We start from the raw sequence: 13,803 nt of genomic DNA on the forward strand, positions 1-13,803 counted from the left end.
TTATTCAAAAACAGCATAGGTAAATCAGAACACTAAAAGAAACTATATTGTGAAAAAATTAAAAATCAAAAAAGCGATTTAGTTGGATTGTAATAACGTAGCAGAATCTAGGCCGACAAAAAGTAAACCGAAAGAAACGAATTCGAAAATTCAACAAAATACCGAAGAAATCTCATAAAAAAATTGAATTGCGAATAAATTGGAGTAACACTAATTAGGCACAGTGAAAGTAATAGATCAATGAGAGCAAATATACGTCGCACATATCACATGCATGTCGTGTACTGAGTGCAGCTGAAATCTGTGGAAAAAGTTTTTTACGGGAAAAAATTCTAGTACCCGTTTGCAATACCCTTGCTATCGCAAAGATAAAGAATTTTATTATTTTTCCGAAGATTATTAGTCATAAAAACTGTAGGTTGAAACAAATAACAAATAAATATTTAATTTCAGAGATTTTAAAATTGAATTTGCAATAAAAAGTTTTCGATAAAAAATTAATGGAAAATTAGTTTAGCAAAGTTTTCATGTAGAACATAGTTTCAATAAAATTTAAGTTTTTTCTGAAAAAAAAAACTTAAACTAAACAGGTAAAATATGATGAACGTCTGATTAATCGCAAAAATAAACCTAACCAAACGAATAATTTTTTTGCGCTCTCCATTTGCGAAATTCAAGAAACCAAAATTAACTTTATAAATTATCAATGATTTCCACGCAATAACTCATTGGAGATTGAACAACTTATCATCAAAACATAATGTATGAAAATTTTTCGTGGATTTGATTTATCAAATAGTTACATTTTCAACCTTATTTGAAGTTCGAGGCAGTTTCTTTTCGAATCAAAGAACCATAAATGCAGTTTGTTAACTTCAAAACTAGGTGTTTAAAAAGCAACAAATGGTTTTACTGTCATCATGGCTGAATAAGATGTCTAAAAAAAACAGAAAATGTACTAGCCACTATTAGTAAATTTACAAAGTACAGGACTTATTCAACGACACTTGAGACTACAAGGAAGACTGCATACAGCTCTAAACAAAGTACGTGGTTTGGCAACTAAGCGCATAAAACATAAAGGGACAAACTATATTCTGGTTAGGTCAATTTTTCCCGGAAATAAAAAATTAACTTTCAGACACTTAAAAAAAGTACAGCCTGGACACGACCCCAGACCATGGGGCACAAAATCAATCACATTGCCCTAGACCAACTGGGAACGGGCTTGGAAATTGCCGAGAATTGACAATAAAGCAAAATAAATTGCCATCAAGCATCAAGTGTGTCAAAAAAAAATGTTTAAAGGGAAAAGCTCTAGCTTCCGATTGCAAGACACCTGCTATCGCGTGTTTATAGCAATTGTTGGTCTTTTTTTGTTTTCATCTGAAAATGATTGTTTGGGCTCATTTTGATTCGTTGGGTTAAAAATTGACTGCGTTTGAGTTTAATTTTTGTGATTAATGTGGATTCGAAACTGCGTAATTGGCTTAATTTGAATCATAAATTTTGGTTCAAACTCAGCAGGGCTTTTATCACCTTATTTTATTAGGGACTGGAAGCCATTTTTTTAAATGGCAGCAAAAAGTTGCCAAATTTTGTTGCCAAGTTCTGTTGATACAATTCATTAAGGTGATTTTTTCTTGTTCAGGCATCTTTTTGGATTTTATTGCAGTTTCACGTCATTTTCTCTAAAACAAAACTTTTTAGTGCTGATTTCAAAAAAAAAATTGATTATCTTTTATGCCACATTTTGTTGATTTTAGACAAAAAGGGCATAAATTGTTTGGGTTTTTGCAAAAAATAATGAGATGCAAGAATAATTAAAACGGGTTGAAACTATTAGGGAAACAATCAAACAGTATCAAAAAAACTGACTTAAATTTATTTTTACATCAATTTTATCCTGCTGTCGTCCTTTTTTTTCCAACAAACTAACAAAACTCGAGCTGAAAGCTGAGTAAATTTTTTCCGCAAAAAAACTACACAAATGGAAGTTATACCAGCCAGGGTTAGTAAATTTACAAACTACAGGAGTTAATCAGTGACACTTAATACTACAATGAAATCTACTTACAGCTCACAAAAAAATCCGTGGTGTGGTAAATATGCCGATGAGTCATAAGCCGACAAGCTAGTCCTGTTATTAAATTTTCCCTGAATATTAAATCAGATTTCAGACGTTGAAAAAATAACAGGGTACAAGCGGGAATTGAACCTCCGGTCATGGTGATCAAAGGAAACCGCATAATCTGCAGACTACGTGGAAACGGGGCTGGAGTTGCTAAGATTCAATAAGATGCTCGTTTTTTATGAAACCTTTTTCCTTTCACAACCATTTGAAAAACGGAAACCATTTTTTTGCAATTGGCAGCGAAAACTTGCCGAGTTTTGTTGATAGATGTCATTAGATTCCATTGTTTCTTGTTCGAGTATCTTTTTGCGGTTTATCGAGATTTCCTTGTAATTGTTTCGAATAAACCCTTTAATGCTGGCTTAAAATAACTGGACAAATTCTTCTTACTTCGTTTATTTCAATTTTGATTATTTTTGGGCATAACCAGGATTTTATTGTGATTCAATTCATTTTGCATATTTTATAAGAACAATAACGCCATTAAAACGGGTCAATTGACTTTTTTCAAAATTAGAAAGAAAATTTAACTCAAGTATTGAAATTTTACGTCATTTTTACCCGGTAAAGAAACGTTTTTGAAAACCCCTGAATTTTTATCTCAAAAAAATCTGCTAACGTACTTGCTCTCTGTACTTGTCTCTGTATTGCAAGTCGAAATGTGAAACAAATCATTTACAATTAGAAATTTATGAAAGGTTTTTCTATCAACCAATAAAAAATAATTCACCAAGGTGTTAAAAAGCTGTCAAAACGTTGGTTACTGACCCTGATAAAAAAATTGTATTATGATTTTTTCTAAATTTTATACGAGGCCTAACTGAACACTGCATTGTGCACAATTTAGTGTCTAAAGGTCTCTGAAATCCAGAGACAATTCATTAAACAAGTTAAAATTTTGTCTGAACGAAAACGAAAGAACAAAGGAAAGTCAATGAGTGCGTCTTTGTTACGGAATCCGCTCATAATTCACAAAACACACAGTTTGACTTCGTAACGCTCAAAATTATCAAAGAATTGTGACAATTTCATTCAGACAATCATATTTTAAAGCAAAAATTTAACCTTTCAGCCATTTCTGTATGTATAGCCTATAACGATCGAGCGGGACCAGTTTTGTTTCAATTTTTGTTCAATAATTTTAAGAATTTTTTTAGAGATAGGTATTTACAATAACTTCATGTAAGCCAACATTTGTCTTTTTTTTTACTAAACATTGAAATTAAAACTACTCTATTTCAGCCACTCTTCACTTAAAATGAATATCGAACCATTTCAGCTCGAAACAAGAATGAAAACTTTCGTTCCAAGATAAATTAAAAAACTACATTCTTTTTAACATAATCGACCTCATCGAAGTTCAAAACAGAAAAAGTTGAATCGATGCTGATTACAGAGGATTTTGTAAATTTCTATGAGTGCAGCAGTGGCGCGCGAAGGAACTGTTCGCCGATGGGTGGCCATTTTGGCTAGCTTTTCAGCCAGTAATGTCGACTATTTGGCCCCTGCTCAAGCCCTGGAATAACCATTATTGTGCGCAATCGCCCACCAAAGTTGCAATTTTGAAGGCTATGAGCAAAATTTGAATCAAAAAATGTCCCAGCACGCTACTTAATTGCTGATTACAATACAGTAAATAGATATCAATGGAAAATTTTTTTTACGTGGCTTAGTTGAACCGTAAAATTTAAAATATAAACCTGCAACTATTTGTCAATTTTTACAAGCCGATCTTTCGTATGTAATCTGATAACCTCATGGCAATCAAATCACAAAAAAAAATTTACGAGAAAACAACTTTTTCATTGGAAAAACGCAGTTCTTTTTCCTGTTCATATTATAATTCAATTCTTCTTTTAAATGGAAAGAAGAATTGCGTCGGCGCATTAATTTTACATATGAACTATTGTGAAATGATTTAAAACACCGTCTGCTTAAACTGCGCTAATACAATATTTACTTCAGGTAAAAGCAAATAAAAGCAGACAAAAATTAATTCCTCGAGAAAAAAATTAAAAGATGTTTTTTGTTTTGGTGCCTGCGGTTACAATAAAAATAAAGGTACAATTTCTTCTTTTTACCATAAGTTTTTTTTATTCCGAAATTCGAAGAAAGTGAAAGATTAGTTATGGTCGGGCAATTTTTTTAAAACAATTTTCTAATTTTGAACTAGCCATTTCTTTGCCTTGAAATCGTTTTTGAAAATCACTTGCAACCATTTATTCTAAATTTATGATCGTGGTTGAGTTTGGGACTATTTTGACCACTAAATTCAATTAAATTGAAACCATTTCGCGCGAATACTTTGTCCTACTGAAAACTAGGAGGCAAATTAAATCAATCCAAATTGAATTGATGTTGACAGTTTTGTTTTACCGATATGTTTCTAGTCGGAAAACTTGTCACTTAGTTTTTCACTAATCATGTGGAGTGAGAAATTAAATTTTTTCCATTTTTTCAGCATGGCCGAGATTTTTTGTGCAAACTTTGAAGGGCCGTCGTAAAATTCAGGGCTTTGTTGCAACAGAAGTTTTTTCTGTGTTGTAAAAATCATTTTAAGGCCTTTCAAAAATCATGGCTTTCTATTTTAGATCATCGGAATTTTTGAAAACAGTCCAATCCCTATTCGGTTGGTTTTTAGTTTTTACGGCTAATTATTTTGAGCCATGATGAGGCAATCTGTTAACTGCGGTGTCAGGACTATTTGCCCTAAGTCAATTGGCCCTATGCCAAATTGTCCTATACTAACTTGCCCTGCATTGCAATTTGTCCTATGCCAAATTGCTCAACATGATGACATTTTTTTTTTGCAGTTTTGCCCCATACTTAGCACTTTTACTTCTGTGTTTGTTGTTCAAAATGAGAACCAGTAAAAGCTGGTGAACACTGGACTTGTTTTGAATTAACAAAATACTCTAATCAAAATTAGTTTGAGCTGAGCCTAAAAAACTATAGTTTTTGGCATATACATGCCAAAATTTGTTAATAATCCTTAAAAGGCGCGATTGAAAGAATGAAACATGGTTATTTGTTTTATTTGCGTTGCTGGCTTACCATTTTGTTTCAAAACATCCTATATAAAAACTATGAGTCAAATTACTTGGGGAATACCTCAACAAAATATATGAACGCTCATTATTAACAGACACAATTTCACAAAACAGCAAACTACAAAAACTACTGAGCACTGGAGTTGCGCAGGATGCAGTTCACACAAATTCCGCTTGATCGCCGCCACAGTAGGAGATGAATTGGCATCAACCAAAAATGAGCACAGTTACGATGTTAGACCTGGAAAAATATCGGGCAAACCAGATCAAGCATCAGATGAGACAAAAAAGGCCAAAAAAACAAGTTGTACTTGTCAATAGTAGTATAATTGCCATTTGTCTCCAGGAAGTCACAAATGAGAAAGCCGTTCAGCAATCCTTGCCCAGTCATGCAGCAAAAAAAAAACAGAACTTGATTCCATTCTTGCCAGTCACTAAAAACAGGTATTTCCTGATTCTAATGGAACTTACTCACTTTTCTTTATTCGACAATGGAGTAAAGGAGCCTGAGCATTTTTTAATTTGCAGTGATCGAGATAATGTTCATGCCCGACGAGTTCACAACTATCTTTGACTTTGCAAAAGTACATGCCAAAAATGCCCGTTGTAATTTTACTAGTTTTAAATTATACGTCTTCAAATAACAGCCTGTACGTATCTTGCATTTATGCTCTACTTCTAAACAAAAAAAAACATAGACGTTTCTAAAAATTCTGAAAGTCGTCTCTTCTGTATCTGATTATACGCTCTCAGTTTTGCTCCAATTGGATTAGTGAAATAATCGTTCGAGAATAGTATTGAGGAAATCTAGCATGTGATGGGCCAATTAGATCTTGAGCAAAAATTGTCAGATGAAAAATGATAAACTTGCCTCATAATTTCAGAGAAAATTTTGCAAAAGCGAAACAATATGAAAAAACAGCAGCCAACCGTTTTTCCCTATGAGTCTCTGAAATCATTTCCAAGAAGCAGAGGAAGGTTTGATTTGAACGACAAATGCCGTTGAAGGGTGGCATCTTTGAGTCTAGCATTGTTTCATGGGAGCCACATAAACTTCTGCATTTTCCTGAATAAGATTTATATAGACTCTGCAAATCAGAAGTTCAATTGTTTAGTCTAGTGCGGAAACGCATAATCAAGGTCGGAATAAATATCGGGATATTCAGGCAAAAATCCAAATGAACTTCATTAATTTTCACCAGGACCACGATGAAGTTTTGCGTCTTTCAATTTGTTTATGCATGCTTTGAAATCATTTTGATTCAGCACATGTCCTAATGATTGCGCATTTTGTTTCAAGCTTAATTAGTTGAAAAAAAATATCTTTGTGCTTACGATATGTTCTACGAGGATTTCAAAGAATTTGGGGCAAGTTTTGTATATTCATTATCTGGAACAAGATAGCGTTGGACGAGTTGTCACGTAGGGCAAGATGGAATTGGACAAGTTGGGAAGGGACAAACTGAGTTGGGGCAAAATGTCATGTAACTGTAAACCGCAAAAGGCTATCGTTAACCGTTTCCCTGTTGTTCTAACTTTCGAATAAACTGACGGGATATTTGTGCTTGTTTAAGTTTTTTTTCCGCAAATAATTTTTAATTTCTTTACCAATTCTTTTTGAACCATTTTTTAATACCATCTGAAAACTAGTAATTCTCTGAGATCAGTTTCTAAAAGGTAAGGGTTTAAAAATGCCAATAAAGTTGTGAAAATCGAAGCGAGAGATTAACGCGTAAGCGACTAGTTAACCCGCTCAATTTGATATGAAGCAAGCTATTCGGTGTCATGTATACGTTATTAGACGCTAAGAACATCACTTTGTTTTTTGCATTTGTAGGTCGTAGGTGGAAGATTTAACTAAATCTGAAAAAAAATCAAATTTTTCTACATTTTCTTTTGAAAATTTAATCAATTTCCAACCTTAAATTGATATTTCAGTAACAATTGCAGTCGTTAAAGGCAGTCAGAACAATCTGGGCTTCGCTCTGATACAAGCAACCTGTTTGCTTTTTAGTAAAGAACTTCCATTCCTAAAACTGACAATTTTAACGGGTAACAAATTACGAGTTTTTTATATTCCAACATGATCACCATCCAAACCAAATAGTGAAAATTTCATTGTTTTCGTCGTTTTGAATATTGAACGAGGTGGGGGAAAATGTTCTGTGTTTATTGGAAAGGCTTGTTGAACAGCGGATGCTTTTATTGTTAGTTTATTCAAACCCACGTTCTATAAATAGCAGTTACATTCAATCAATAGCTTGCTCCTTTGAAGTATATTGACTTATTGCCTCATCTCAAGGTAAGACATTTGTTTGATTACTGACATTCAACCAAACGTGGTCTGAAATTTCCTCTTGGTACAGCGCTGCTATAATACATGCGTTTGAAATAGAAGCCAAGGCGCCGCAAAACAAGGCACTCCAACTCGCTTTTATAAGGTCATTTTTCCTTTCGGAAATAACCGCGCCCAAACCTCCCAATTGCACACCCAGTGAACCAATATTCGCAAAGTTACACAGGGCGTAGACTCCGATGGCGGCTGCGCGTTCCGAAACTGCGCCCTCCTGAACAAAATGAGACAAGTCGTTAAATGCCACCCACTCGTTAACGATGAACTTTTTGCCCATTAACTGGGCAATTATTCTCGCGTCAGTGCCCCGTAGACCCATCAGAAGAGCGGCCGGGTAGAAAACATAGCCCAGAAGAAGTTCCAAATTGAAATCAGGGTGACCCACAAGTTCGCCGAAAAAGCCCAAAGTTGCATTCAAAAATGCCAAAATTGACAAAAACGCTATAATAGTAGCGCACATGCTTAAGCATATAGGAATAGCAGCACAGGCTCCGTTTGAAATAGCCTCGACTACGTTTTTTTCTTTCGACTGAGAAAAGTCGACTTGCTCGATCGATCGGTGATAGTCTCTCGGATCTTCGGGTAAGACAATCTTCGCAAAAACGAGACTCGCAGGTGCATTAAGAACCGATGCTGCGACTAAGTGAGTCGAATTAATTCCCTCCATTTTAAGATAGACTCCCAAAACTGAGGCTGCAACGGTAGCGAAGCCCCCACACATCACAGCATGTAGTTCAGAAAGGGAAAGACGGTTTAAGTACGGTAAAATGATTAAAGGTGACTCAACTTGCCCGAGAAAAATATTAGCTGCCGCACTAAGAGTTTCGGGTACCGAAGTTCCGAGGGTAATTTTCAGAAGGTAGGCGATCGACTTGATCACGACTTGCATAATGCCGAGGTAATACAAAACCGAAACGACACTGTTTAGAAAGATAATCAAAGGCAGGCCGTGAATGGCGAACACAAAATACGACTCAGCTGCCTCGCCGAAGATGGTTGAGTCATATAAATCTCCGAACACGAACCGACTTCCGTGAGCCGAGAAGCTGAAAAATGATCTGGCCCATTCGCTCATCGTCTCAAAAACCGAGTTACCAAAATTTGTTCGTACAATACTGTATCCAGCCAAAATTTGAATAGCCAAACCCCACAAAATTGTCGTAACTTTAACCAGTTGAGGTTTCTTAGAACAGATAAAGCAAATCGTTACCAGCAGTAAAAGACCGGTAATTGGAAAAACGGAGTTAATATCGTCGATACAACTTTTGGCCAAAATGAGAACAATGAAAATCCACAAGACAATTAGAATTATCATTTTGAGATATCCTAAAAGTTGATAAATGAGAGAATGTTCGAAAAGGTCCTGCAATTCTTCCGTTGACTTCATCCGAGCTTTGTTTTGTTTCCATTTTAGAAATTTTCGAAAAAGTACAAAAAGGAGTACAAAATAGAAAACGGGGGCTACAAAACATGCCTTCTCGGGTGAAACTATCAGCGCAAATAAAATATAAATGTTTAACAGAGCAATAATTAAGGCATTAAAACTTATGTTAATAATTTTGGAATTAGTTTCTCTGAAATCTTTCAAGTTTACCCGAGCGCGAAGCAAAAAATCGGCGAACGTTAAAAAAGAAAAAGAGGAATTTGAAGTCGGATCTTGTTCGCTTTCGGGTTCATGAATTGAAAAGCTGATTCGTGAGTGTTTAACGCTATCGTTTGATGTCGTGGTAGTGTGCCGAAGTCTTCCATTTCCATATTTGGGCATTTTTCCGTTTTGTAGCTCAATTTCATCTAAACTTAACCCGTTACTCGCCATTCTGCCGTTGAAATTTTTTGACTCCAGCTTACAGTGTTTTTATTTGTTGAAAAAATATCTTAGGTGAAAAAGAGATAAATTGAACTATAAAAGTTAAAAAATAATTGTTAGTCTGTCTCAAATGTAATGGCGTTTGAATTTATTGGATTCGCTTTGATTTTCAGCAGAAAGAAGTAACATCAGAACTCATCATTTTCTATCAATCTTCATTGCTTAAATTTGTTCAGTGGGGATTTAATCACTCCTTTCTGATAAGAAAAAGCCCGTTCAGTCACATTACTGGCGCACGTTGCTCATTTTACCTAACAAGGTCGATTGCGAGGGCCGAAACTTCTATTTGCACTGATTAGTTCTGAACCGAATTCGATAAGGAAACCGAGATAAATCACATGATAAATTGTAATTAGACCCGGGTCTCATAAATCAATGTTCAATTTTGTGACCTGATGATGATACCGCCTTTGAACACGTGTTGTGATGTTAGAAAGTAGAAGCGTTTTATGTTTTTTCTGTCACTGTTTTGTAAACAATGCGTACATAGAGAACATATTTTTCCAAAAAGGGCAAAAATTTTAGCGTTTTAGAAACGCACGTATCCTATGTTTTTCCCCAGAGGGAGGGGCCAAAACAATTTAAGAAACTTTGTCGACTTTTTTTAACGTCGATCAAAATGATCTTATTTTGGACCAACAGGTAAAATTTTGAAGAAGAAAAATGGTCCAAAATATCTTTTTGAGCCATTTTTGGAAAGTTTCGTCCAAAAAAATCATATTCGCCTCACTATTAGTAGATAAATTGGTGTTGAAAATTCGCTAATTGCTTAAAAATGGCTTTCGTAAATTAGTACCAAATGATAGTACCCTTTGGGGTCAGTGGTCGAATCCGCTTCTATTTTATAAAAAAAATTTTGAAGTACCAGCACATATCATTAGGCAAACTGCAGTCCTGAAAAATTTTTCATGTATTTCAGGAAACTTCAATATTTATTACAAAGACTTCTCTGCTCTCATTGCAGCTTAACAACAATAAAAACTTCAAATTGTTATGAAATAAGGTAGCTGATTGTTGTGACAAACGGAAGTTTAAAAAGAAAGCAAAAGTTTAGAAAGTTGAAAAATAAACACGTTTCTAGCATTCTAGCATTCTAAAAAGAGTCTAGGTTATTTTTTCCAGAAAAAGCGTGTAAATTAGGTGAATAAGTGGTAGTAATAGATAAAAGGTGTTAAAAATCTTGTCTGACTTCGTGATCAAACTGTCTCTAATGTAGTCAGAAAAGCAAAAATACTGTAAGCGTTTAGGCGGATCACAGTTAATGATACGAGATTTTGTTATTCGAGGTGTCGAAATACGGAAACAGCTTTTGTGATTTTTAGAATCCACGACACGGCTGAAGTGGCTTGAATTTGATTCCACATTTGACTCTCTACGAGCTTTCGTTGAGGTACCTAAAAGTGTCCGAAAAAACACTCCCTCCGAAGAGGTAGGAACAATAACAAATCTTATAGTTTGTTCTATAAAAACAAGTTCAACAAGAATAGCCGGTTTCTGAGCGATTAGCACACCAAGTTACGCCCACAAAAATAGAAGTTCAAAAAAACAGAGTTTTAATTTCAAATTTTGTTGTTTTTTGCTTGTGGTAATAAGAAAAAATCTGAAGGCAATGGTAAATTTTGTTTTTCAAAAAGGCCTTGAAAAAATCCAGAAAAATGCAAAAAATTCGAAGTTGAAAGACAATGCACTAATGAAATTATTGTGCAGAAATCGGCAAAAAAAAAACGGAGAAACGAGTGAATCTGAGGTTTAATTAAGTAAAAATTCGTCGTTTGGACTAATCCCATATTATTATTTTGCATTTCCTAGTAACATCGATCCAATTTGCTTTCAAAATTTTCATTTTCTTCTTTCATTATTCAGAACGGGAATGGGGAGGGGTATAACCAATAAGACCCGAGGAGATTTAACTAGAATCAGATTGTGTACATTAATAAAAATCAGCGAGAATCTAAAAAGTCGCTACAAAAGTGCTTTTTAATTTTGATCCATTTTATTCTTTTTAAACCTAAATTAGTTCAGACTACCAAAAACGGCACTCGTAATCTTCAAGGCTTGCTGATAAAAGCATTCTCGTCGCTTTTTAGAGCACTCTATTTTTATAAAAATAAAAATTGGATCAGCATAACGAGGTTAGATAAAATATTATCTTCGTAAATTCAATTTTTCTGTGCTGTACTGGTAATCTTGACGTCATTCACTTCATATCATGCCCGCTGAGGGGTAAACACTACTTGGTAACATATTGTGAGTGTCTATTGCTTTCATTACCTTAAGTGCTGCTTGCCATCCTCATTTTAATTTTAAGCTCTAATGAGCCCTACCTTTCATCAAATTTTACCTTCACGCTAACTCACATCTCTGTTTCTATTTCAGAATTCTTCCATCGCAGAAAACTCCCGCACACAATCCTTCTATGGAAGCCCTATCTATTCCTTCAGTTCTTTGTACAACAATCGCCTAACATCTTATAACTAACCCCAGGAAGCTGTAGTAATCAATCAATCAATCAATCAAATTCACTTCTCGGAAAAATTTACAATCCATTCCGGCTGCCGTTTTTAACTATACGAATAGCGTTCTGTTCAGACCGCATTTTTTCATTCACGCGTTTGAAATCTATATTTTATAAACCGAACCAACGACCGCTGTTTTTTTGTACATTTTTCTTAACCTTGAAGACAAAATTATTCGCCGAAAAAAAAATATTTACTTTTTCTTTTCATCAGTATTTTATTCAAGCGTGTCAAATTACAATCCATTCAACTCAGCTTTTTTCCTCCGATAGTTCAACCAAAAACTCAAGATCTTCGGCAGAAAAAATTGGCTCTGATTAAGCGCGACAAGAAAGTTGACAAAGATGGCATTTAATTCACGACAATCAGAAAAGGTGTGTTTGGAGATGGCGGTGTTAAGATATCGAGCGGTTGTTGGAACTGCTAGCATGAGCCGGAACGCCCTCAGCGATGGCGTGATTTTGGCCTTGCAAAATGCTCTGAACTCTTACAAGCGTACTTTGGAGAAAGTTTCAGTTAGTGTCGAAAAAGATTCGAAAGATGGCAGCAGTAATGTCGTATCATTTGTGGGAAACAATCACTTCATTTGCGGCTGGCCCATGCTAACCTTTGATATTCGACTGATTAAAAAACGAAGATTACTAAACAGCAACATTGTAATTCGGATTTACGTTGCTTGTGACATGCTTAGAAATTCCCAGGTCAAATCGGACACAATTCAGTATTGCAAGGACAATAATATTGTCGTAATCGATAACTTATTCCAATTTTGTCAGCCCGAGGCGGAAGCAGATCAAGAAGATTGGCGGTCTCGAAACGCCGAGAATGAAATTTTGGACCAAATTCACCGCAACCTGAAAAACGGAGCTTTGACGTCAAATAACAAACGACCGACTCGTCACAACTCGTGTAGTAATGCCTCCACGCATCAAAAAAATTCAAGTCCGAATTTGAAAGTGAATTATACAGTTACGAGACATAGCACGAGTACTATGCCCTATTCTGCTGGTCTAAGCAACACTTCCAACTTAATCGACAAAACTCCCAAGTGTTCTCCGACAATAGCAAGATAAACAAAGTTAAACGCATTTCACGTGAAAATTCCCTCAATTTTATTCTCCTTTCACAAGCGGTTTGTCAACAGAAGACGCAGCAAACTATTAGAAAAACTGAAACCAAGCTTGAATGAATTATTTTAAAAATTGTACAAAAATAATTAAATATTTCTCCTTTCCGATAAATTAAATGCGTTTAATTATAGTGAAAGTGAAAAATTATTGTGCGATTGAAATTCAACTTCTCAGACAAAGGTTGCATAAACGCAAAACTTTTGGTCTTTTTCAATTATTTTTCATAGTTTACCAATTTTCACAGAAAACAAAACACCTTCTATTGTTTCACAGCTGTAGAATTTATAAACGTAGTCAACAGAGAGTTGTAAAAACTAGAACTGACTCCAGAAAGACAAAATTTTTGAAAAACTTTGTTGTTTTTGAAAAACTTTTATCGAACTAAAGCGTGGCGATAAAACATTTTGAGTTTTGAGAATCATTATCAAAAACCTCTTAACATTCGACAAAAAATAACCCACTTTGGATAAAAAACTCGAGTAAATAGGTAAAATTAAAATGGCTGAGAAATATAAAAAAATCCACTTTCAAATCTAGAACATTCATGCTTTTTGCACCGTTTGAAGTTTTTTCGAGAGGTTACTGTGCTTTCCTTTCAGCGAATAAAATCGAATTCAAATTTGAAAATTGTAACTCAAATAGCAAAACTCCAAGATCTAGCGTGCTCATTTTTAAAACATTTCCTTGAAAAGACAGCCACATTTGAATAATTGTCTTCATTGCTTTCATCGACTCTTAAAATCACCAGCGGAC

Source organism: Symsagittifera roscoffensis, chromosome 2, assembly GCF_963678635.1.
Source record: "Symsagittifera roscoffensis chromosome 2, txSymRosc1.1, whole genome shotgun sequence".
Lineage (NCBI taxonomy): Eukaryota > Metazoa > Xenacoelomorpha > Acoela > Convolutidae > Symsagittifera > Symsagittifera roscoffensis.